The sequence below is a fragment of the Schistocerca nitens genome, chromosome 1, assembly GCF_023898315.1.
Source record: "Schistocerca nitens isolate TAMUIC-IGC-003100 chromosome 1, iqSchNite1.1, whole genome shotgun sequence".
Taxonomy (NCBI): domain Eukaryota; kingdom Metazoa; phylum Arthropoda; class Insecta; order Orthoptera; family Acrididae; genus Schistocerca; species Schistocerca nitens.
In genome coordinates this window covers 68307133-68331363 of record NC_064614.1, presented here as the reverse complement: position 1 = coordinate 68331363, position 24231 = coordinate 68307133, and positions in this window count along the sequence as shown.

The following is a 24231-nucleotide window of genomic DNA, read 5'->3' as shown; positions in this document are numbered from 1 at the left end:
CAGATAAATAGTCAAAGGAGAATTGTAAGTGTGGTACAGGTGATGTGGTAAAATGATGTGAAATGGACTGCCCAAATCTGAATAATAGGCAGCAAATATATGAAGTGATTTTTCTAAATAGTATTTTGTGTTTATTAGTAAATAAGGACATGTACTGCCATTCAATGTAAGCAGCAACAAATTGTTTTATAGTATATACGTATTTGTATATGCTTTGTAGTTAAGTGTTTGTGTTCCAGATTTTGATTATATTTTTCTGAGAAATTTAATAATGATAAGTAATTTGCTACTTAAATCATGTTGTGGTAGGAGGTTGGACTGTGCCAAAGGCACTAAAGTAAATGGTCGGTAAATGTTCTCAATATATTAAAAAGTATATACATCTATAATGTGAGTGAAAGGAAGTGTAGTGATACAAAATTTTATGGTGGTACATTCAAACAAAGATTGAGAATCCCTGTATAAATATAAAATTCAGTGTTCCCATCAAATTTGCACTTAGTGAAATTTACTGGAAACAGGGGCATGTGTAACAACAACGACGCTGTACTATTGTACATATAAGTATTTTTTTCCATCTGATTTTTCGATAAACTAGTGTAATTGATGTTCTGATTTCATTTCTTTTTTGTTTCATGCCATTGTGTTAAGAAAACTGTAAACGACTTTCAATGTGAATATTAATGTTTATGTCTAATGTCAAGTAACATTGTAATAGAATTGAAATGTAACAAATGTTGAGACTGTTGTAAGATGTTTAAAATTGTAACTGTGCGTCTGGTCCATACGTAGGCAATGTGTTAGGATATGTAGAATGCAAACCCTCGGGTGAACACCCTGTCTGTCAGGGAGCGGTAAAAGGTGGATGGCAGGCGAGCGCGGTAAAATGCACGTGGGCACTGCACAACACAACGGGCTCAGTAGTTAATCGGAGTTTGGCACTGGTTTGAGCAACACCTTCTGGAGCGAGGAGGCTCTCCTGGAAGACGTAGCTTCACTGAGGCTCGGGTATGCCGTTCCAACGCCCACACAGCATGGCAAACGCTAAGAAGAATTATAGTGCCGATACGTCAAGAGCCATAGCTGTGGTTGTATGTGTGCTCTGTGCCTCGCCATTTCGCCGCCCGCCAACCGCCGCATCGATACAAGCAAGTTGAAACTTTTAGTGCTGTATTCGTATGGACCATAGGGTGAACTGTTCAATAATAATCTAAATTTTACCAGAACTTTCCCATCATTTAATTATCCTCACAACTAACCTAGACAGGGTCCTTTCCAAATGTTGTGAAATCCGAGTGTCCCGAAATGAAAAATTAAATTTCGTGTTAATAATAATTACTTACAGACCTAACTATGTTAGAATGGTGTTTAAAGAACTGTTTTGTTAATGAACCAGTAAATGAATAACGAAGGTCTAACGAAGTTGAAATATAACTTTAATATTGATATAGTAATGAAGTTTAATTATTTCGAGAAAGATATAAATGTATTTAAATGAGTAGTAAATAAGATTAAAAGAGTAGTAACTCATATACTGGAAATCTTGAACGCATAATAATTTCAGTAATCAAATTTTTTTAGACAGTTTCCGGGTCCCCCCCCCCCCTATTTATTCATTTGAATTCTGAAGTGTTCTAAATTGGTTTGACCAGCAAAAGTTAAAGTCAATATATAAGTCAAAATTTATCAGTGTTTTATCTTTAACAAAATTGACATTTTGTGTGTGGCTCGAAAGTGCTATTTCTAGGGTAACCTATGCCCGACTTTAATCAGATCAATAGACAGTACGAAGTTTTGTAGTATACATTGTAGTGTAGTGTTATGTATTCATGGTTTTTCCATATCAGTGCAGAATGTGAAACTATCAGTTCAATAGATTTTCTGGTTGTAAAATTCTGCTATATTATGCAGTGTTACTAGTTGTTGTTTTGCATGAATATCTACCAACTTGTACAGGGAAGAAACTCAGTTAATGCCTAATTAGGCTGGCGACCGTATTATTATTAAATTGGTAGCATCTTCAGTGTTGCTTTTGGTCCATCCTGACGTGTAGTTGCATTTCGGGCTTGCTTGACGGATCATTGTTATTACAGAGTGTGTGTAAGTCTGATTTGCCACCATTCAGGTACACGCGGTCGATATCTGTAAGAAAATCCTTTCTCATAAGGTGAACCCCGCTCAGTTACCATAGTACAGGCTTTAACGAGTATTGTGTGCTCCACGAGCACGTTCCAAACCGTCCCCGTTAAGATCCGTCCTCATTACGAGTGGTACCATTGTGTTCTGGAATGGAAAATTCCGAGAAAACTCACGAATTATAGTAATAAATAAGTGTTTTCTTCATGCTCGAAAATTCAGTCTAATGGACATCTGCCCTTGTAACAAAAGGTTATTCACTTACATGCAGTTGCAAACGAAATAATAAAGTAAATTAAACATGCAACAGAATACCTTCATAATCGACTCAAGTTAACGGTAGACGTGTAAGTAGGCTGTTTATGTTTTCTTATTGGCAACGTTAAGTACCGCTCTGTATGAAAATCACTGGTTGTGCTGTGTGCAGTCTGTGGCTAGTTTGCATTGTTGTCTGCCATTGTAGTGTTGGGCAGCTGGATGCGAACAGCGCGTAGCGTTGCGCAGTTGGAGGTAAGCCGCCAGTAGTGGTGGATGTGGGGAGAGAGATGGCGGAGTTTTGAAATTTGTAAGACTGGATGTCAATTATGACTATTAAGGTAAATACATTGTTTGCTCTCTATCAAAATCTTTCATTTGATAACTATGCCTATCAGTAGTTAGTGCCTTCCGTAGTTTGAATCTTTTATTTAGCTGGCAGTAGTGGCGCTCGCTGTACTGCAGTAGTTCGAGTAACGAAGATTTTTGGTGAGGTAAGTGATTTGTGAAAGGTATAGGTTAATGTTAGTCAGGGCCATTATTTTGTAGGGGTTTCTGAAAGTCAGATTGCGTTGCGCTAAAAATATTGCGTGTCAGTTTAAGCACAGTCATGTATAATTGTTCTAAGGGGACGTTTCAGACGATCCAACTTAAGTGGAATGCACAATGTTAAATTTCTCTGAGTCTAGTACTATAAGACCACCGCATATGTACACTACTGGCCATTAATATTGCTACGCCACGGAGATGACGTGCTACTGACGCGAAATTTAACCGACAGGAAAAAGATGCTGTCATATGCAATTGATTAGCTTTTCAGAGCATTCACACAAGGTTGGCGCCGGTGGCGACACCTACAACGTGCTGATATGAGGAACGTTTCCGACCGATTTCTCATACACAAACAGCAGTTGACCGGCGTTTCCTGGGGAAAAGTTGTTGTGATCAGATAATTATTATACAGGAATCAGAAGGCAGTTTACAAAGAGCAGTATACAGATTGAGCCAAAACGTAACACATTAAAACTGAAATATATCTGAAAATAAGACAAAGGTAATGCCTTTCACAGGACAGACTCCAGTCAGTTGTAAATGTCGTGTGACTAGGGCCTCCCGTCGGGTAGACCGTTCGCCGGGTGCAAGTCTTTCGATTTGACGCCACTTCGGCGACTTGCGCGTCGATAGGGATGAAATGATGATGCTTAGGACAACACAACACCCAGTCCCCGAGCGGAGAAAATCTCCGACCCAGCCGGGGATCTAACCCGGGCCCTTAGGATTGACATTCTGTTGCGCGGACCACTCAGCTACCTCGGGCGGATAGCCAGTCAGATAAAAAACACATTGGAGCGCCAAAGAAACTGGTATATGTATGCGTATTTAAATACAGTGATTTGTAAACAGGCGGAATACGACGCTGCGTTCGGCAACACCTATGTAAGACAACAAGTGTCTGGCGCAGTTGTTAGATCGGTTACTGCTGCTACAATGGCAGTTTACCAATATTGAAGTGAGTTCCAAAGTGGTGTTACAGTCGACGCACGAGCGATAGGACACAGCATCTCCGAGGTAGCGATGAAGTGGGGACTTTCCCGTACGACTGTTTCACGAATGTACCGTGAATATCAGGAATCCGGTAAAACATCAAATCTCCGACATCGCTGCGGCCGGAAAAAGATCCTGCAAGAACAGGACCAACGACGACTGAAGAGAATCGTTCCTCGCGACAGAAGTGCAACTCTTCCGCAATTTCAATGCTCGACCATCAACAAGTATCAGAACGCAAGCCATTCAACGAAACATCATCGATATGGGATTTCGGAACCGAAAGCCCACTCGTGTACCCTTGATGACGGCATGGCACAAAGCTTTACGCCTCGTCTGGGCCCCGTCAACACGGACATTCGACTGTTGATGACTGGAAACACGTTGCCTGGTCGTAAAAGCCTCGTTTCAAATTGTATCGAGAGGATGGACGTGTAATGGTATGGAGACACCTCATGAATCGATGGACCTCACGCGTCAGCAGGTGAGTGTTCCAGTTGGTCGAGGCTCTGTAGAGGCGTTGGACCCGTATAGTTGGAGTGATATGCGACCCCTGATACATCTAGGTACGACTCTGATAGGTGACATGTACGTAAGCATCCTATCTTATCATCCGCATGCATTCATGTCCATTGTGCATTCCGATGGACTTGCGCAATTCCAGCAGGACGATGCGACACCCCACACGTCTAAAATTTCTACAGAGTGGCTTCAGGTACACTCTTTTGAGTTTAAAAACTTGCGCAGGTCACCAAGCTCCCAAGACATGAACATTATTGAGCATATCTGTGATGCTTTGCAATATGTTGTTCCGAAGAGACCTTCACTCCTTCGTACTCTTACAGATGTATGGAGAGCCCTGCATGATTCACGGGTGTCAGTTCCCTCCAGCACTACTTCAGACATCAGTCGAGTCCATGCCACGTTTTGCGCTCGCGGGTGCTCTACACTATAATAGGTGTACCACTTTTTTGGCTTTTCGGTGTAGTAATAAATGAGAAAATTTTAGAACAAATGATCCAGTTCAGTTCTCTAGGATGTGATATCAGTTTTAAATATGACAAAGGCGTTGAGAAGAAAGTTAATAAACATCAAGCTATCTGAGGAACAATTGGAAGAACTTTGGAAATAAAAACAAGCAAAGAAACGTAAATCAAAATTTATAAAATTATTGCTCTTGCTACTCTTGTAAATGGTTCTAAATGGCTAATGATGGAAAAAAAAGAAAGAAATTGCGTATGCAGGCAGAAGAGATGAAGTTCTTGAGGTATGTAAGAGAATGTAATAGAATGGGTAGAATAAGGAATGAAACAATGAGATCAGACTTAAAAATCTTTTCGATTAATGACAAGATAGAATGTACTAGAATAGAATGGGATGATCATGCTGATAAAATGACACGAAACCGATTGCCGAAGACGGTAATGAATTATAGGGCGACTGGGAAAGAGATCCAGCCAGACGTCATATGAGATGGGTGGATGGATGATAGAGACCAGAACAAATAATTACTATATATAATCATTGGAAGGAGGTGATGATGAGTTTGTATGTATGTATCGTAATAGTTCTTTATTTACGCGACCGTTACGGCACTCCAACCCCAATTCTCGATACCAGTAATATCGTATTACTTTTCTGCGAAGTAACAGACATATTTTTGGGACAATATTCATATTTGATTTTATTAATGTGTAGGTACTCCGATGTATCGATATATTACAGTGATATGGTTCATGTGTGTACTCATTTCTGTGAGACTGTCATAATCTTTGACTTACTTGTAACGGTTTTGGCGCGAATGCGCACAGGGCAGTCTTTGTTTCACTTTGCAGAAGTTAAGTTGTTATTTCGCTTTGTAAAAGGACAGTCAAGTCTTGTGTTTGGTTAAAGTGGAAATTAAATACAGGGTGTTACAAAAAGGTACGGCCAAACTTTCAGGAAACATTCCTCACACACAAATAAAGAAAAGATGCTATGTGGACATGTGTCCGGAAACGCTTAATTTCCATGTTAGAGCTCATTTTAGTTACGTCAGTATGTACTGTACTTCCTCGATTCACCGCCAGTTGGCCCAGTTGACGAGAATCCGCACGCACTTGTGCAATCACGTCATCAACACAGATTTTCTGTGAACGTTTGGGCAGGCATTGTTGGTGATGTATTGATTGGGCCCCATGTTCTTCCACCTACGCTCAATGGAGCACGTTATCATGATTTCATACGGGATACTCTACCTGTGCTGCTAGAACATGTGCATTTACAAGTACGACACAACATGTGGCTCGTACACGACGGAGCTCCTGCACATTTCAGTCGAAGTGTTCGTACGCTTCTCAACAACAGATTCGGTGACCGATGGATTGGTAGAGGCGGACCAATTCCTTGGCCTCCACGCTCTCCTGACCTCAACCCTCTTGACTTTCATTTATGGGGGCATTTGAAAGCTCTTGTCTACGCAACCCCGGTACCATATGTAGAGACTCTTCGTGCTCGTATTGTGGACGGCTGTGATACAATACACCTTTCTCCAGGGCTGCATCAGAGCATCAGGGATTCCATGCGACGGAGGGTGGATGCATGTATCCTCGCTAATGGAGGACATTTTTAACATTTCCTGTAACAAAGTGTTTGAAGTCACGCTGGTACGTTCTGTTGCTGTGTGTTTCCATTCCATGATTAATGTGATTTGAAGAGAAGTAATAAAATGAGCTCTAACACGGAAAGTAAGCGTTTCCGGACACATTTTCACATAACATCTTTTCTTTCTTTGTGTGTGAGGAATGTTTCCTGAAAGTTTGGCCGTACCTTTTTGTAACATCCTGTATATGAAGATTGATACAAAAATGTTTTCTTGATGACGTGACAATTAAGAAGTAAATGTGAATTTACAAGAAGTTTAATAAATATGTGGATCGTGAACACCAAGTCAAAAATTATTTCTACCATACCATTGTTCTGATATGGGATTGTTTGATCATGAACAATTTACTGAAAAACGGATATGTTAGGTCTTCAAATATTTCTTACATACAGATCTGGACCTTCTAGCAGTCAAAGTGGACTCTACAATCAACAAGATGAGCCATAACAACTTCGACGAAATCTGCGTGGGAATCCATTCAAGGTAAGTACCAAAATTAATGGCTTTCTTACAGTGACTTTATTATTTCCATTCTGACGATACCATCCACAGTCAATAACTTTGTTGTTGACCTATAAAGCGAACATATGCTCCGTGAGCAACATTATTAATCTGATTTCTAACCTACTTTGCAAGTGGTGGTTTTGTTAGAGTATGTAATCTACCAATTGTGAATTATCATCTCCCAACACTGCACATATGTCCCGTTATTAATTCATACGCTACGACTCAATAAAGTAGCTAAGGTTTATATGGATTGCACTGTACATGTAAAATAATCAACTATATTTTGACTAAAGTTCAGTCTTGATCACATCATGTCTGTTTTAATGATATAGGTAACCGGTTTCGGTTCTTTCTACAAAACCATCATCAGACCCATGGCTCCCTTAGGATGGTAGGCGGAGCTCTCCTCGCTGCTACGCAGTTGATTCCCTAAGGGAGCCATGGGTCTGATGATGGTTTTGTAGAAAGAACCGAAACCGGTTACCTATATCATTAAAACAGACATGATGTGATCAAGACTGAACTTTAGTCAAAATATAACAATTAATTGATCACTGCTTTCCAAAAATGTTTACCAAAATTAATCAACTATATAACAGGAATTCGCAGTGGTCCCCTGATTGTCTCGCAGAGAGTGCCCGATAATGATTAGCAGTCGTCAGACAGCCAGAGCGGAAAGGATACGAAACAAATTTTCGTTATTTATCCCTCGGCGCGCAGAGGTTCCTTTGTCTCGGCAGAGACGGCTGATGAGCGCCGCGGCGCCAACTCGGCGTGAATAGTCGGCCGCTGGGCGGGCAGGCTTGCGCCCGCCTTTGAAAAGAGCGCTCGCCGCCTGCGTGCACGGCACGGCACGGCACGGCGGCGCGTCGTGTCCGACTGCAGCCGCGTCCCCGCAGTAGGCCGTCCGCATCGACCGCTGTTTTCGATTCACGCGGGCGCCGCCGCCAGAGGCCTTTGTGAGCCGCCAAACTGGCACTTCTCGCACTCAGTTTTCAGCGCCACCTCATTTCCTTTGCGATCAGAGCCCTTTGTCGTCCATTCTGCGGTCCCCTTCCCTCCCTCCTGCCCTTCGTGAATACACAGGCGGGATGCTCGTAGGGGAGAGAGAGAGAGAGAGAGAGAGAGAGAGAGAGAGAGAGAGAGAGTAGGGGGAGATGGGGGGAACACTCCGTGCCCACCGACTGAAGGGAAGGTGGAGTATTAATACAAACCACGCCGCACACCGACTCTCCATCTGCGACTGCACTAACGGCACCATAGCGGGTCCTTTTCGTGACGCAGATTAACAAACGGTATTAGTTCGTTACCAAGTTTCCGCTCTCGTGCTAGTTTCAACACAAAATTGATCTATACCTGGTGTACTTAACAGCGAGGTCTGATACCGCTGAAAGTACCCAAAAGTGTCCCAGTAAACCTGCGTAAGTTTGAGAGGTAACTGCAATTGTGTCACTACGAGCAGCCCGTGACTGCAATACGAAATATTGTACTAGTTAGTACTAAGTTACCGGAAATGTGGCAAAGGTCATATTAACTGATTCAACTGTGGGTTCGTGGTGAAACACTGTGTATTGTGTTGGTTAAACAATACACTTGTTTAACCTTGTTCCACTAACTTCATTATTTCTATGCGACCTAGGTGTCTGGCAAGTAACTGTTCTCAAAGATTATAACAAAAAAAAAAAAAAGAAATAGACGTCAACTTTTAAATATCTAGAATCTTTACTTAAACTTTACAAAATTTATCAGGACAACATTTACAATACCGAATTTTTTTAAATTCTATTTTATTTATTTATTTATTTTTTAAAAAAAAGAGGCACGGTAGCTCAGCGTGTTCGGTCAGAGAGCTGCGTGCTCTCTGTAAGAGAAAAAGTGACTCAAGGCATCAACTATCAACTTGAACGGATATCTTGTAACGTTCATCCAGGCCAAACGCAACGAAATATATCGAACAAAATGAATAAAAAAAGCGGTTCTAGGCGCCTCAGTCTGGAACCGCGAGACCGCAACGGACGCAGGTTCGAATCCTGCCTCGGGCATGGATGTGTGTGATGGCCTTTGGTTAGTTAGGTTTAAGTAGTTCTAGGTTTTAGGGGACTGATGACCTCAGATATTAAGTCCCATAGCGCTCAGAGCCATTTCAACTATTTTGGAACTACACTACTGGCCATTAAAATTGCTGCACCAAGAAGAAATGCCAATGATAAACGGGTTTTCATTGGACAAACACATTATACTAGAACTGACAAGTGATTACATGTTCACGCAATTTGGGTGCATAAATCCTGATTAATCAGTACCCAGAACAACCACCTCTGGCCGTAATAACGGCCTTGATACACCTGGGCATTGAGTCAAACACAGCTTGGATGGGGTGTACAGGTAGAGCTGCCCATGCAGCTTCAACACGATACCACAGTTCATCAAGAGTAGTGACTGGCATGTTGTGACGAGCCAGTTGCTCGGCCACCATTGACCAGACGTTTTCAATTGGTGGGAGATCTGAAGAATGATCTGGCCAGGGCAGCAGTCAAACATTTTCTGTATCCAGAAAGGCCCGTACAGGATCTGCTACATGCGGTCGTGCATTATCCTGCTGAAATGTAGGGTTTCGCAGGGATCGAATGAAGGGTAGAGCCACGGGTCGTAACACATCTGAAATGTAACGTCCACTGATCAAAGTGCCGTCAATGCGAACAAATGACGTTTTGCCATTCGTGCACCCAGGTTCGTCGTTGAGTACACCATCACAGGTGCTCCTGTCTGATGCAGCGTCAAGGGTAACCGCAGCCATGGTCTCCGAGCTGATAGTCCATGCTGCTGCAAACGTCGTCGAACTGTTCGTGCAGATGGTTCTTATCTTGCGAACATCCCCATCTGTTGACTCAGGGATCGAGACGTGGCTGCACGATCCGTTACAGCCATGCGGATATGATGCTTATCATCTCTACTGCTAGGGATACGAGGCCGTTGGGATCCTGCAAGGCGTTCCGTAATACCTTCCTGAACCCACTGATTCCGTATTCTGCTAACAGTCATTGGATCTCGACCAGCGCGAGCAGCAATGTCACGATACGGTAAACCGCAATCGCTATAGGCTACAATCCGACCTTTATCAAAGTCGGAAACGTGATGGTACGCATGTTTCCTAATTAGACGAGGCATCAAAACAAGGTTTCACCAGGCAACGCCGGTCGACTGATGATGTGTATGAGAAATTGGTTGGAAACCTTTCTCATATCAGCACGTTGTAGGTGTTGCCACCGGCGCCAACCTTGTGTGAATGCTCTGAAAAGCTTATCAGTTGCATTTCACAGCATCGTCTTTCTGTCGGTTAAATTTCGCGTCTGTAGCATATCATCTTCGTGGTGTAGCAATTTTAATGGCAGTAGTGTATGTATGGGAACGGAATTTTTTGCTCTTTGATTGAGCGCCGAAGGTTCTTCTTCTATGTAGGGATTCCAATACTGTCTAATGTGGGTGAATGATTGAAATGAGGTTGTTCTTCAGTAATAAATATGAGTATACACGAAACTGGTTCTTAATTTCTGCTGCAGACGGCCACACGCAGCAACATTCTCTGAACTGTTGTTGAAGAGACGTTGTTGCTAGCCCATTTATTAAGTTTAGTGGTCAGCTACTCAACGGCGTCACGTGTATTTGCCCGTATACATCTCGCAGCCATCCTTCGCCTCAGTCATGAACGGAACGTGGTGGACCACAGTTGCCTCGGCGCCGGTTTTGAATAGCACCACGGTGTACTTTAACGACAGCGGGAAGTGAACATTTTACAAACTTAGTCGTTTCGGAAATAGTTCCGTCGTCGCCCGTTTGGGCGTTAGACAAATAGCTTCGTTTCCGCACTATAACAATGACTGATTTATTTTCCGCTTCCGCCAGCACGCTTTATATATCCTCCACTAGCTCTGCCACCGACCTTCTGTGTGTGGGTACTTCACATTCGCTTTTTCATATCGAACGTAGGTGGCGGTCATAATAATTTGACTGAACCGTGTATTTGAGGTCACTCTCTAAGCTGCTTCACCCTATATTGCAATGTGGGTGCTTATTGCAAGATGCACTCTTCATGTAACATTTTGGCTAAACACTTTTCAACATGGATAAAAAAAAATTTCAGGTACTTCCGTTGCATTTCAGCACAGCCAAGTATGCTATTCGATGTCAATATTGTGTTTTTATTTTAACGCCCACTAAAATACCATATTGTGCGTTTTAACTCTACACTTATACTGGTAGGCTGGAGACGAGAAATGTGAGGAGGGGTGAGGGGGGAAGGGGACGCAGGCGAGAGGGAAAGGGAGGTGAGGGGAGGGCGTTGCTTGACATATGATGATGACGACAGTATAGTTATTACCGCCATATTCAATTGTGACGTCATTGCTTCAACATGTAGGTAACCCGCACCATAATTTGCTGGATAGAAACCATCAGTAGCGAAGTGCTCCAGGATCGGCATGGGAGCACTGGTCATACTGTTTGGCCCAGAAACACACGGAAAAAACTATTGGCTTGCTGTAGTTCTCATTTTTGCGACCTTTTCAAAAAAAATGGTTCAAATGGCTCTGAGCACTATGGGACTCAACTGCTGTGGTCATAAGTCCCCTAGAACTTAGAACTACTTAAACCTAACTAACCTAAGGACTTCACAAACATCCATGCCCGAGGCAGGATTCGAACCTGCGACCGTAGCGGTCGTGCGGTTCCAGACTGTAGCGCCTTTAACCGCTCGGCCACTCCGGCCGGCCGACCTTTTCAAGGTCTAAACGAAACACAAAGAGACAGATTGGATTTCATGCTATTAAAGCACTGTAAGTCTGTTAAATACAGGCAAGAAATATCAACAGGTAGCTTTCATTTCTTTTTTGTACCTGTCCCCTACCCAATTTCTGGGAAGATGGTTCTTTCGCCCACCGTGCTTCTTTCCAGACAATAGTGTAATGTGTATTACGTTGGGTGAAATCGGTGCAGTGGTGTAATTGCTTTATAAATATGTACAGGGAACTCACAGACAGTCTGGAAAGCTTTTAAGGGCGTTGCAGAGCTGGGGAGGGGGGAGCAAAGAAATAATTTTTAAGAAAAAATTCGATACTTTACACCGTTTCCGAGTTATTTACCATCGAAGTTGGTTCATGAGGTCGTCGTGCGCGCATATTCCAGCACTTGCACGTGCTAAAATACAGTAATGTACAAACATCTGTGGGTCTGTGAGTTATCACTTTCTCAAATAGTCATTACGAATCAAATTGTTCCTCTTTCGGAAGTGACAAATTTAAGGTACGTTTATTCGCTCTGAAGAAACGAAACGAAGAACAAGTTTAACAACACTGTCTGTCGCAAGCGACTTGAATGTGCTAATGACAATCTGATTAACTAACTTCAGTGTTAAATAACTCTGGAAAGGCGCAACATAACGAATTGTTATCTTAAACATTATTTCTCAGCACAACCTTCCCTGAAACACCCATACAAACTTTCCAGGCTGTTTCTGGTCACCCTTTATGTTGGATGTGACGGATTATAGAATCATGTCGTCATGGTTTTTTTGTTAAACTTCTCTTTTGAAACACAGTAAGTTTGAAGTGGTCTTCAGCAGTGTGGTGAACATTCTATTGTGCCAGTGATCTGTAGTGATTGTGGCAGCGTTTTTCTGTTTCTTTTTCAACCAGCAACTAATATCAGTTTATCAAGCAAGTCACTGTAACATTTTGACTGGATGGTAGTTACGGACGAATGAAGATGGTTGAAATGGCTCTGAGCACTATGGGACTTAACATCTGTGGTCATCAGTCCCCCAGAACTTAGAACTACTTAAACCTAACTAATCTAAGGACTTCACACACACCCATGCCCGAGGCAGGATTCGAACCTGCGACCGTAGCAGTCGCGCGGTTCCGGACTGAAGCGCCTAGAACCGCTCGGCCACAACGGCCAGCACGAATGAAGACCAATCTGATAAATTGACATTTCTTTTCTCCCGTTAAGCATGGTGACAACTGAAACAAAAGTTCGTTGTGAGTTTTAGAATGTCGTTTGTACGGCCGCGCCTCTGCGGGCAACCTTGCTATCACTTTCGGTCCACACATCCTCTGTTACTGCTGTCGTTGCGATGCCTGTTGGCGGGCTGTTTCTTAATTTCAGCCACCTCTTGTACCTTCCTCTTAATTGTTCCTAGAAAGAACTATCCAAAAATTATCCTAAAATCTTAGAAACTATTTACAAAGATTCTTTTTTAAATTAAATGAAAATTATTCAAGGTTCTATTAGCCGTATAGAGGTAGTAACCTCCCAACACATAAATTCTGTAACCTCGCAATAAAAAATGTGACTAATCTTCCAATGAAAAGGTGACTCATATATAACCTTTCAAAATAAATCTCGTAATGCAACCTTTCAGTAATTAACTGACTGTGAATCTAAACTGGTAAATCTGGACGTCAGCAGAGCTGCTTCATGACCCTGAAAAATCATTCTGAATAAACTGAAAATTCTTACATCAATGATGTCGCCGGATAACACGTATATATCTGCTCCTATAAGAAATTTTTCTGGCACAGACCAGTGCAAAGCTGGCCACTAGATTTTGTTATGTATGAGAAATAACTGATTTTCTTTACGACACTCGACATGACTACGGATAGGAGAAATTAGAAAAAAACTTTAAATTCAGATGAATGACTGTCAAAAGTTATCTTTATAAGAAATATTATTATTGAAAGATTTTTTGAAAACATTTACATGGGACTTTGATATAACAATAGTTCAAAAATCAGTTGTAGCAATTAACATATGTGCGCGGCAATAAAGAACAATAATATTTTGCTTTTACCTTATACTACATCGCTCAGGCACGGCCAACATTCTCCACAGCCGGCCTTGGTAATTCCATAACTCTACTGCTCTGCTCGAGCTGCAAAACACCACTACTGGACTGCATTGTCCGATATCCAGGACATAAGAACATACAACTCGACAACTGCTCTGTACGAGCGACCTCACCAAACCGCCCGAATGCGAGCTACTACCACTACTCCTGCTGTTTACCCTGCTCTCTGGTCTGCGATTCTATTACAGCTTACATATCGCAGGCAGCGCGTGAGCAACCCATCGAAATTACGTCTGCTCGAGTGCGCTAGCAATAAATTCCTTAGTCATGGACCTCTTACAAGGTCAGTTTATTAGGCAAAACAACAGGTTTCATCCCATTACATGTGCATCTTCAGGTGATAATCCCCACTGGACACAAAAGTATTTTTATAGAATGGTCTTAATATAAGGTGTATTTATGCATGATGGAGCTCCAGACAGAAGACGTTTGAAACATGTTACTTAAATCACTTGACTATTAATTGTGTACTATTGTTCTAATGTTTGGTGTCCATATCAAGAAGGTATTGGAGAGAGTGAAGTGATAGTAAAATATCAATACAAACCCCTAAGGCAGCACAGTTCTGAACTTAAACAAGGTACAATCTTAAAACAGAGTAGTCGTGGAATACAACACTGTCAATACTCAAAATCCAGCCTGATATACATTCGCCATGAAAGTTTTTTCATCTCACTCACTATGGTGAAACACCATAGGATGATAAAAGTACTATCTCCTACACGAACGAAAAAAAAAAACAACTGAACAACACTGTTTTTTTGACACATGCACTATGTAGGTTTTCGAATATGTACAGCACCCATTGTTCGAATTTGATTGTGGTTCGAAAGTTCTGTTATGCTTGCACCAGTCCTATAACATAGTTGTCAGCAACAGAAAATACATGAAACCACGACTTCTTTTAAAGAAACCGACAAATGCACAGCAGAAGTGTCTGACATGTGAAATTACATGCCATTCTGCAGTAACTCCGTGAGCAGAACACAGTCCCTTCCACATACAACAATAGTCAAACAAATGTATGCACAGGGATTATAGTATTTCACAAATCCCCATAACTGACAGAGAAACGTTGCAGTTATGAAACTAAAGACCCACCGTTTTACACGAGTCATCTCTACAATTATGAAATGAAGATTCGATTTGTGTTCATTATGTTGTGGCGAAATGGCCTTCTTCACAATACCCGGTTCACACGGTTCACGATATCTCCAAATGTATGTGGCACTCGCGAAATAATGGCGGGGCAGGGTGGTTTAGCAATGATACAGAAATTGAGAACAATGCTGCAATGTCAATGGCTGACAGCATCACAAGATCAGTGTGATGAGAAATGTTCACGTTGCAAGTCATCGAGAGAAACGGTTTGGAGCTTGAACGGTTGGGCAAAATGCGTTGAAATTACGGAACACCTGGAAAAGTTACGAAAATTGGTAGAAAGTACGTAAAAATGTGGAAAATACGTACAAAATTATGGTACTTCCATGCTCGCCTAGTTATATGATAAACGTGGTAGTTTGGTCATATGTCATCGACAACAGTATTGTAGCTCAGTGTCATAGTTTTACTCAGCTGGATGCTAAGAAATAACGAGGATGGGTGGGGGATACGAATTGTAGTTTTCTGTCAGTTGTAGAAATGAATGTGTTTTTTTTCCGAGATGTGAGAAAGCTGTTTCTCTATATTGGTATTTGTGCAACTGCATCTGAAATGTATGTAATACCCATAAGCATGCAATCTATTTTCACGACTTCTACAGACACTAATTCTGTGTGCTTGAAGTCTCGGAAAGCACACGGGCTGCAGGAAGTTGCTGGAAGCAGGCAGCAGCACTAAGGATTGTCGGCGACCACCTGCTGCGGCCTCAATGGGGGCTAATCCCAGTGACGTCCCTCCGGCAAATGCAACCCCTGAAGTTGCCTCTTCCCACAGTGAGATGCAGATGAGGGTTGTAGCATGCTGCTGGCATTTCTTCTCCGAGAGAGTTCGCCCCATCCATGACAAACCGCCAAGTATTTCGCTATTGTCCCACAGGTCAGCATTTCATTTTTGACAGACCTTATACAGTTTATGACTGTCAACCTAACACCGACGAAATCAGAGCACCGTCAGCAAACGGATCTCTTTGCACAGCAACAGCAATAGGTTAGATGAGACATAGGAAAGCAGACCACCACCTGTCGGAGAGTCCAATGCAGGTCCCAAACACTACATCACTGTCAAGCCAACGTTGACCACAGCAGAGGACCTGCAGTAGATGGGCCTCTTTGTGTACCACCAGCGACAAGTTAGAACATGCCTGGGAAACCAGTACGCCTATCCACCGGGAGAGAAGGGAGAGGAGGTGAGGTAGAAGGGGAGAAGCCTGGTTCTAAGCTGCTTAGTCTGTATCCACTCATCGAGGTGAAGATATATACACTATTTTGGTGGAAGCCTTTACTTCAGTAGTTGTGTGATGTCATTACAGTGTTTCGTCTGCCAGTAGAAACAAGGTCGGCATGACTCGTAGTATAATTATTGCTATTGTGGATGTTTTTAAGTAGATGTTCCTAAGACACTCTGGTACTACTCACAAGAAAAACATGTCTATCTATCTCAGAATATTTTCTCAATATAGGTTATCATGTTGTAGTTTGGTCCTAAGCATTACATTATTGACAAACTCTTATACTCACCATAGAGTGTGGAACTTGCTAGCCGAATGAATGTTTAAGGACTGCTGGATGCTGTTAAGTCCTAATTTTGTAGGATATTCAAAGCGAGGTTCAATGTTCTCCGTTCAGTATTCGTTATAGCAAGCATAAGTTCATACCACAAGAGTGCATTTACACTAATTTAGGCTGTTGATTTCATTGATTTTGCAGTTTTATGGTTACAGTATTCATTTTAAAAGCGTGAGATACATCTTTCACACCATGTGAGGTGAGGTCTGTTAGTACAAGATTCATTGTAGCAAGCATAAGAAGAAAACCTGGAAATTATATGGTGGTAATACTTCATGTAATAATGAGTATTGCTTTTTTTTCTTTCTTTCTTTTTTTTTTTTTTTTTTTTTTTTTAGTAAATGAGATGACATTATGGCAGTTGAGCTGTTAAGAACAGCACCACTTTAAGCCGATAAGCAGTACATTATTTCAAGAGGAGCAAGTGACCTGTGTAAAATTCTTACACCATCTATCCTTCCGCTGTCTGTACAGCAGGAAGCTCATTCATCCACAGTACATGGGAATGCACACACACACACACAAATGTTATTTGGTGGAGTGGAGCATCTGAAACCACTACCAGACAGCGATCAGACTGTTTAGCTGAAGACGTAGAATAACAGCTAGCAATGACAGATTGTAACTGCATGTAGTGGTGCAGGGTAGCGGTGCAGGGCGCTGCTCTTCATTTGTTGGGGGCAGAGTAGGCAGTTCAGCACACAGTGATATGACTAGTATCCATGCTTATAATTCACCCTGGATGTATTATTTCAATGTTTTTCCTACATGACACTGATTTTACTTAGCTAAGGACCATTCTTAGTGAGCGCCAGCACATCCAGAACATCTGAAAGCACGCAGCTGTTGATCGCTCAGTTCTTCATCTGTGACGAATAGTCAGGTATTTCACCCTTTTTCTGCGAAATACGAAAATCGGCGATGTGTTAGAACAGGCCAGAAAAACCAGTATCCCTACATATGGAGGAAGGGGGAGGAGGGATGGTAGGGAGGAAGGTGAGACTGGTTCTAAGCTGCGTAGCCTGCATCCACAAATTGTTCAAATGGCCCTGAGCACTATGGGACTTAACTTCTGAGGTCATCAGTCCTCTAGAACTTAGAACTACTTAAACCTAACTAACCTAAGGACATCACACACATCGATGCACGAGGCAGGAGTCGAACCTGCGACCGTAGCGGTCGCGAGGTTTCAGACTGTAGCGCCTAGAACCGTTCGGCCATTCGGGTCGGCCTGCATCCACACATTGAGGTTAACACACATGCATCTACCCACCACACTCATCTGGAGAGATCTTCTGGAGTCTGTTCCAGCGATAGTTATATTGTTACAATGGTTTTTCTCAATGACAATGCACGTGTTTCAATATGATCTATTGTTTATGAGTTTAAATCGAAGTATAATTAGAGCAGTGAAGCATTTTCTGTCAAATCCAGTGGCATGTATTTGCCTTCTCACAAATTAGTAACAGTTTGCCTCCACATCCCTTCTTACCATGTATGTTTGTGTGTGTGTGTGTGTGTGTGTGTGTGTGTGTGTGTGTATGTGTGTGTGTGTGTACAAATTCCTCAGCAGCTATTTCACTTCTAGATCAGTAGGACGCTACTATTCCTACACTTCAGTGATGGTTTATTGTTTTATCCCTGTCCTATACCATGTATCTGCATACAAGCTCCTCAGCAGCCATATACTTGTAGATCACTAGGAGGCAGTTCTTTCAGCAACAGCTGTAGGATACTTCCTCGCCAGTTTCGAGTGGTATTGTGGACTAGGGCATACTGCTATGTGAACATACCAGTATACACACAGGTGTTTGGAAAGGAGAACCAAACCCATTTGAAGCTTCCTCAGGCGAACCCAATACACGAAGGTGAGCACTCTGGTTCATCTAGTAGCGGAATCTGATGAAGCTGTTTACTGCACTGTGGACTGACGGAAGAAACACAAACAGTGTCAGTACAGGCAGTACTTTCTATGAATTGCGAAATGGATCCACAGTCCATCCTTCTCCATGATATTATTTGGTGAAAAGTATTCCCATACGCTTATCCATTATTCACATGCTTCCATTCTTTGTGTAGGAGACTATGAGCGCAGTCCTCAGCTTTATTCTTACATTTAATACGCTTATTAAATACCTCTGTGTCCAAAATCAACACTAAACGCGTTCCCCACAGATTAATTAGTTACTTTAATTAATCTTTGGATAATTAAACAATATGTTGCTCGAATTTACTGCCCATTTTGTGTTTTGAGATCCAAATTTCCACGAAAGCGTTTTCTTAATGCCCTTCCAGTTTTAGGCAGTTGTGCTTATTTGAATTTGTTAGTTCAATTTCCCCACCAAAATTTAGGAAATTCTTCCAGCAGGATAATACACGTATAAATAAATCAGCACAATCAGAAAACAGTATTGAATTTTATAAATAAAAAATATATCCTTTGCATTGTAAGGGACACTGACTGGAATTTCATGTTATGAGATTCTTCCACATGAACAGCTCAACACAGACTGAGCTTTCCCCAATTTCCTGATGAGAAGGGACTGGAATGGGAGGGAAGCAGGTTGGGCAGAGAGATGGGGAAGGATGTAGGTCGGAGATTGCCAAGAGGGGGGAAAGTGGCTCAGAACTGAACTATGGAGGGGGTGACAAAAAGAAGTGTCTCAGGATTGGCATCCCTTTTCTAAGAGGAATGGGGGAGGAGGCAGGAGAGGGGTTGGAATTCCTCAGAAGGATGGGTTATCCCTAGTGGGTCATAAATCAACCCCAGTGTGTAACAAATCAATTAGCATAACTGTATGTTGAGCGGAATGTAGGAAGATAACTCGCCCTGAAGTTGCTGACAGGTGTGAAAATTAATGAACCACCTGTTTAATAAGTCATGTTTACAGAATGCTAACATGAATTAGTTACAGAAGAATGGAAAAAATAGTCGTAGTCAACCTCGCGGAAGATCAATTTGAATTTCGGAGAAATGTAAGAACAAGCGAAGCAGTACTGACGTATCTTGGAAGATAGGTTAAGGAAAGGCAAACTAAATTTATGGAATTCGTAGACTTAGAGAAAGTTTTTGACAATGTTGAGTGCAATACACTCTTTGAAATTCTGAAGGTAGCAGGGGTAAAATACAGGTAGAGAAAAAGTATTTACAATTTGTACAGAAACCAAACGGCAATTAAACGATTCACGGGAATGAAAAGGAAGCAAGAAGGTAGTAAGACAGGGCTGTAGCAGTCCCCAATGTTATTCAATCTGTACACTGAACAAGCAGTAGAGGAAATCAAAGCCAAATTGTTGTTGTTGTTGTTGTTGTGGTCTTCAGTCCTGAGACTGGTTTGATGCAGCTCTCCATGCTACTCTATCCTGTGCAAGCTTCTTCATCTCCCAGTACCTACTGCAACCTACATCCTTCTGAATCTGCTTAGTGTATGCATCTCTTGGTCTCCCCCTACGATTTTTACCCTCCACGCTGCCCTCCAATACTAAATTGGTGATCCCTTGATGCCTCAGAACATGTCCTACCAACCGATCCCTTCTTCTGGTCAAGTTGTGCCACAAACTCCTCTTCTCCCCAATCCTATTCAGTACCTCCTCATTAGTTATGTGATCTACCCATCTAATCTTCAGCATTCTTCTGTAGCACCACATTTCGAAAGCTTCTATTCTCTTCTTGTCCAAACTATTTATCGTCCATGTTTCACTTCCATACATGGCTACACTCCATACAAATACTTTCAGAAAAGACTTCCTGACACTTAAATCTATACTCGATGTTAACAAATTTCTCTTCTTCAGAAACGCTTTCCTTGCCATTGCCAGTCTACATTTTATATCCTCTCTACTTCGACCATCATCAGTTATTTTGCTCCCCAAATAGCAAAACTCCTTTACTACTTTAAGTGTCTCATTTCCTAATCTAATACCCTCAACATCACCCGACTTAATTCGACTACATTCCATTATCCTCGTTTTGCTTTTGTTGATGTTCATCTTATATCCTCCCTTCAAGACACCATCCATTCCATTCAACTGCTCTTCCAAGTCCTTTGCTGTCTCTGACAGAATTACAATGTCATCGGCGAACCTCAAAGTTTTTATTTCTTCTCCATGGATTTTAATACCTACTCCGAATTTTTCTTTTGTTTCCTTTACTGCTTGCTCAATATACAGATTGAATAACATCGGGGAGAGGCTACAACCCTGTCTTACTCCCTTCCCAACCACTGCTTCCCTTTCATGTCCCTCGACTCTTATAACTGCCATCTGGTTTCTGTACAAATTGTAAATAGCCTTTCGCTCCCTGTATTTTACCCCTGCCACCTTTAGAATTTGAAAGAGAGTATTCCAGTCAACATTGTCAAAAGCTTTCTCTAAGTCTACAAATGCTAGAAACGTAGGTTTGCCTTTCCTCAATCTTTCTTCTAAGATAAGTCGTAAGGTCAGTATTGCCTCACGTGTCCCAGTATTTCTACGGAATCCAAACTGATCTTCCCCGAGGTCAGCTTCTACTAGTTTTTCCATTCGTCTGTAAAGAATTCGTGTTAGTATTTTGCAGCTGTGGCTTATTAAACTGATTGTTCGGTAATTTTCACATCTGTCAACACCTGCTTTCTTTGGGATTGGAATTATTATATTCTTCTTGAAGTCTGAGGGTATTTCGCCTGTTTCATACATCTTGCTCACCAGATGGTAGAGTTTTGTCAGGACTGGCTCTCCCAAGGCCGTCAGTAGTTCCAATGGAATGTTGTCTACTCCGGGGTCCTTGTTTCGACTCAGGTCTTTCAGTGCTCTGTCAAACTCTTCACGCAGTGTCGTATCTCCCATTTCATCTTCATCTACATCCTCTTCCATTTCCATAATATTGTCCTCAAGTACATCGCCCTTGTATAGACCCTCTATATACTCCTTCCACCTTTCTGCTTTCCCTTCTTTGCTTAGAACTGGATTTCCATCAAAGCTCTTGATGTTCATACAAGTGGTTCTCTTATCTCCAAAGGTCTCTTTAATTTTCCTGTAGGCAGTATCTATCTTACCCCTAGTAAGATAAGCCTCTACATCCTTACATTTGTCCTCTAGCCATCCCTGCTTAGCCATTTTGCACTTCCTGTCGATCTCATTTTTGAGACGTTTGTATTCCTTTTTGCCTGCTTCATTTACTGCATTTTTATATTTTCTCCTTTCATCAATTAAATTCAATATTTCTTCTGTTACCCAAGGATTTCTACTAGCCCTCGTCTTTTTACCTACTTGATACTCTGCTGCCTTCACTACTTCATCCCTCAAAGCTACCCATTCTTCTTCTACTGTATTTCTTTCCCCCATTCCTGTCAATTGTTCCCTTATGCTCTCCCTGAAACTCTGTACAACCTCTGGTTCTTTCAGTTTATCCAGGTCCCATCTCCTTAAATTCCCACCTTTTTGCAGTTTCTTCAGTTTTAATCTACAGGTCATAACCAATAGATTGTGGTCAGAGTCCACATCTGCCCCTGGGAATGTCTTACAACTTAAAACCTGGTTCCTAAATCTCTGTCTTACCATTATATAATCAATCTGATACCTTTTAGTATCTCCAGGGTTCTTCCATGTATACAACCTTCTATCATGATTCTTAAACCAAGTGTTAGCTATGATTAAATTGTGCTCTGTGCAAAATTCTACCAGGCGGCTTCCTCTTTCATTTCTTAGCTTCAATCCATATTCACCTACTATGTTTCCTTCTCTCCCTTTTCCTACACTGGAATTCCAGTCACCCATAACTATTAAATTTTCATCTCCCTTCACAATCTGAATAATTTCTTTTATTTCATCATACATTTCTTCAATTTCTTCGTCATCTGCAGAGCTAGTTGGCATATAAACTTGTACTACTGTAGTAGGTGTGGGCTTCGTATCTATCTTGGCCACAGTAATGCGTTCACTAAGCTGTTTGTAGTAGCTTACCCGCGTTCCTATTTTCCTATTCATTATTAAACCTACTCCTGCATTACCCCTATTTGACTTTGTGTTTATAACCCTGTAGTCACCTGACCAGAAGTCTTGTTCCTCCTGCCACCGAACTTCACTAATTCCCACTATATCTAACTTTAACCTATCCATTTCCCTTTTCAAATTTTCTAACCTACCTGCCCGATTAAGGGACCTGACATTCCACGCTCCGATCCGTAGAACGCCAGTTTTCTTTCTCCTGATAACGACATCCTCTTGAGTAGTCCCCGCCCGGAGATCCGAATGGGGGACTATTTTACCTCCGGAATATTTTACCCAAGAGGACGCCATCATCATTTAATCATACAGTAAAGCTGCATGCCCTCGGGAAAAATTACGGCCGTAGTTTCCCCTTGCTTTCAGCCGTTCGCAGTACCAGCACAGCAAGGCCGTTTTGGTTATTGTTACAAGGCCAGATCAGTCAATCATCCAGACTGTTGCCCTTGCAGCTACTGAAAAGGCTGCTGCCCCTCTTCAGGAACCACACGTTTGTCTGGCCTCTCAACAGATACCCCTCCGTTATGGTTGTACCTACGGTACGGCTATCTGTATCGATGAGGCACGCAAGCCTCCCCACCAACGGCAAGGTCCATGGTTCATGGGGGGAGGAAAGACAAATTAGGAATAGAAATTAAAGTTCAGGAAGAGGAAATAAAAACTTGGGGGTTTGCCGATGATACTGTAATGCTGTATGAGACAGCTATAGAAATGGAAGAGCAGTTAAACGGAATGGACAGTGTCTTGAAAGGAGAATATAAGATGAACATCTAAAAAAGTAAAACGACGATACTGGGATGTAGTCGAATTAGTTGAGGAGATCATAATGGAATTAGACTAGGAAACGACACACTTAAAGCTGTTGAAAGTTTTGGTATTTGGGCACCAAAGTAATTGATGATGACCTAAGTAGAAAGGTCATAAAATGTACACTGGTAGTAGCAACATTTATTAAAATCGAGTATCGATTTAAGTGTCAAGACGTCTTTTCTGAAGGACTGCAGCCATGCGTGAAAGTGAAACAGTTTAGATAAAAAAGAATAGAAGCTTTCGAAATGTGTAGCTACAGAAGAATGCTGAAGATTACGTGGGTCGGTCACGTAACTAATGAGAAAGTGTTGAGTAGAACTGGGGAGACAAGAAATTTGAAGTACAACTTGAACAAAAGAAGAAATCGGTTGATGGGAAACGCTCTGAGACATCAATGTATCACAAGTTAACTACTGGAGGGAAGTGTGTGAAGTAAAAACCAGAGAGGGAGACCAAGAGATGAATACAGTAAGCATATTCAGTAAGACGTAGGTCGCTGCAGGTATTCGGAGATGAAAAGGCTCGAACAGATTAGAGTAGCATGGAGAAGGGCATCAGACCAGTCTTCGGACTGAAGACCACAACATCAAAATGAGAGTGAGGACCAATTAGCGGAACCAATGGGAAGGCCGGTGTAAGTTGTGACTCAATAGCTTAGGTCTAGGGGTAGCGTCTTTGATTCATAATCAAAACGTCTTCGGTCCCGTGTTCGATCCCCG